This window comes from Notolabrus celidotus, chromosome 13 (genome assembly GCF_009762535.1).
Source record: "Notolabrus celidotus isolate fNotCel1 chromosome 13, fNotCel1.pri, whole genome shotgun sequence".
Classification (NCBI taxonomy): Eukaryota; Metazoa; Chordata; class Actinopteri; order Labriformes; family Labridae; genus Notolabrus; species Notolabrus celidotus.
The window spans coordinates 5,942,839-5,946,524 of record NC_048284.1 but is presented as its reverse complement, the minus strand read 5'-3'; positions in this window follow the sequence as shown (position 1 = coordinate 5,946,524).

Below are 3,686 nucleotides of genomic sequence, written 5' to 3'. Positions count from 1 at the left end.
ATATGTAACCTCCCCTTTATCTCTAAAATCCTGGAGAAAGTGGTGTCAGTTCAGCTCTGGGACTTTCTTTTAGTGTTTCTTTTAGTTACATCTTACTCCCGTCCTGGTGGACTCCCAAAAGTCCAAGCTGTGAGGAAGAGAGTTCCAAACTTTTGAGACCGCCAATGCCAAAATAATGTCGCCAGAGACTGTCCTGAGGTGGTTAAATGTTAAAGCTGCACTCAAGAACAAATAGGCCCATTTAAAAGAACCTGCATGTTGTATTGTAATTTTAAAATTGCTAGAGCAGGATCCAAGTAATCTTCATGTTTAGACTGTAGCAGTGAATGGACATTATCTCAAATTTAGCTGCAATTTGTGTGCATATATTTTACAATAATTGATGAAATATGCAATTCTACATAATTCCAAAATGTTATTGATTTTGAAAGGAATCTTGCGACCCCCCCAGGGGGTCCTAAACCCCATTTTGAGAACCACTACTGTAAAGGACGTGTGAATTCTGGGGAAAATGTTAAGTTAGGCTGTACTCAAAGTGTCAAAATTTTCATGAGTGCATCTTTAAAAGAGGATCCATCTTTTCTCCCCTTTGACTTCATCTATTTTTTTTTTGCTAAAACATCTTTACGTCCCATCAAGTGAAAAATCAAAGTTCTCTTGCCACCTCTGCTGTGAATGAAGACAAAGTAAGGGACAAAAACGGTCTGACAAATGGTCTGCCTGGTTTGTGAATCCACAGAACGATCCCTTGAGATGTATCGCAGAGTGATGACATTTTAATTATCACCTTCTAAAAGCTTTCTTTGTCTTGTGGTCGCTGTCAGGAAAACAGGTCAGGGGACTCGCATCTTCCTGCACCATTCGCCTCAGCAGCAGAAGCAGAAGCATAGATTTTTACTCTTTGAAACTGATTCACACACCTTCAAAGCAGTTATTTTTCAGTCTTCATATGCCCTGAGATAAACTTTCCAATACAACACTCACTGTGAAAACTTTTATAAAGTTCAGCGACGGTAAGGAACTTATTTTTCAATGAAACAAAAGGCACAAGAGGAAGAGAAACAGGCAACATTAGGGGGGAAAATAATAATCTGGCTTTATAAATTTCAATAGGTGTGTCTCCATCCTCTGAGGAAATGAACTTCCTGCCCACAGAGAATAGGTCCTGTCGCTCTGAAAGGGCACACATGTCAGGTGTAGCACTTTGGGTCAAAACACGCTGCTGCAGCTGCAGCTGAGGAGGGGCTCTGGGGAATAGCATGACTTCCCTCATACACATCAGTCTCTGTGCTCGTGAGCCATGCTTTAATAACTGACTCTCTGCCAAACTCCCACCTGTGTTTTAAAGGTAATGCATGTGGATAAAAGCTGAGTAGGCTCTGACTGAGTTTGTTTTGTCATCATATAAATCATCACGCTGTTAAAAAATGAGTGTGAAATGTGCAATAATCTCAAAACACACCACTTACTGCTCTGTGGGTTGTAAATCCAGGGCTTCTTAACACCATCAGACTTACATGCTGCGCCGTGTTGCTAAGAAATACTCAAGAACAACCAAGAAACATACTGTACATAAGGCAGGCTACATCAAAGCAAAGCTAGCTAATGAGGTAACTAGAGCTAGATTTTGCTAAAGCAGGATTAATTTACCCTCCACTAAGTCTCTGTAATTTCAAATCAGTTATATTTGGGGTTAGCTTGTTATCCCAAATATAAATGAAGAAATGAAGCAATGCATTCTACAAGCCATCAAAAAAAGGTTGTGGCTTAATAGGTAAAGTAAGTTTGGCTAACAGGTTGCTAACCAAGAGTAACTGCACCTCACTGCAGCTTGCTTGCTCAATAAACTCCTCTACTGCCACCATTTAACCTCTGAATGTCAAAATTAAAGTTGAAATACAATCTTCTGATGAAAGTTAAAATGTCAAGAAAAAAGTTTAAACCAAATTTGGAGAATAAAGTCAACAATTGCTAAATGGTGATGTCATTCTTTCACTTGAAACACTTCCTTGGTCCTAGCGCTCCTTCACTCACTCACCAGTAGACACTTGCTCTCCTCTGCTCTTTGTGTTAATTTACTAGTAAATAAAAAGCCAATGCATTTTCAAACAGCATAATAATGATAAGCATATAGAAATGTTATCTGTTCGCATTCTGTAGTCATACACAGTTAAGCTAACTTGGCTAATACCCTAACTTGGCTAAGATGCTAACTTGGCTAATACCCTAACTTGGCTAAGACCCTAACTTGGCTAATAGCCTAACTTGGCTAAGATGCTAACTTGGCTAATACCCTAACTTGGCTAAGATGCTAACTTGGCTAATACCCTAACTTGGCTAAGATGCTAACTTGGCTAATACCCTAACTTGGCTAAGATGCTAACTTGGCTAATACCCTAACTTGGCTAAGATGCTAACTTGGCTAATACCCTAACTTGGCTAAGACCCTAACTTGGCTAATACCCTAACTTGGCTAAGATGCTAACTTGGCTAATACCAATTGTTCCAAATAACATTACACAGAAGTTGCCTTTATCTATTCGTCATCTTTGGCTTTATTTTCAATCGTTCTTAAGATTAAGCACATTTTTGTAAACTGATCAGCAGTGTTGCCAACTCCTCAGTGAGGAAAGTAGCTATTGGCTGTCATAAAAGTCGCTAGAAGTCGCTAAATGACGTCATCGCTTAATTTGCATAATTTAAATTGTATTGGACGCTGGAGGAGAGACGTGTAAGGTTGAGGAAGAGACAAAAAGAGGTTAAAAAACACTCTAAATATGTTTATAACTACACTTAAAGGAGCCTACAACAAATTAAAGTAAAACGTGACATTTTTCAACCATAACATTTTCTACATTTTTAGTGTATACAATCTAAAAGGACCAAAAAGAGACAGTAGGCGGGATCAGCCAGCGGTGTCTTCATACATGTGTGATACATTAACAGTCTGGATGCTGAGGGATGAATGCCTCCTGCTCTGAATGCAGCTTAGGAGGGACTCACAGCAGCATCCACTGCTGGATGAGTAGAGTAAGAAGGATACTTGCTTTCAGGTCAGTCTAAAAAAAATCTCCTTTTAACACCAGAAAAAAATCACTAGATTTGTTGCTAGTCGCTTTTTTGAAAAAGAGTCACTAGAGGGGTCTGAAAACTACACTGGTACACTGGGTACCTGCAGCGGTGATATTAGCAAAGGGAGAAGACTCAAACACACACTCAAAAAACTCAACTAGGGCATGTGTTTGATTAGCAAACTAGACATGTGTTAGTATTAAATGAATATGTTGTGTTTATGTTCATTAAATAATTTGTTCGTGTTTGTTGGACGTGACTCAAAGGAAATTCGGTTTAATTCATGTCATTAATGTCAATCCAATGAGAATGAGGTACATCCAAACAACACTCTGATACGGTTAACTACTGCGCATGCTCCACGCCCACCTGATGCGGAAACAGTTTGAATTGCGCGCAATTAGGAGCCGACATTTTACATCCTCCCACCGAATCGTTTGTCATCCTCGCTAATAAGGGTAAGTAATTCAAATATATCTACATTAATGTATTTAGTGATATGGTATCAGTGATAAATAATACTGTAGTTATTAGATATTTATGAGAGATTTCTCCGTTATGTTTTGTCACTCATGTTTCTCGCAGTTAGCTAACACTTGGTCAACTTCACGAGA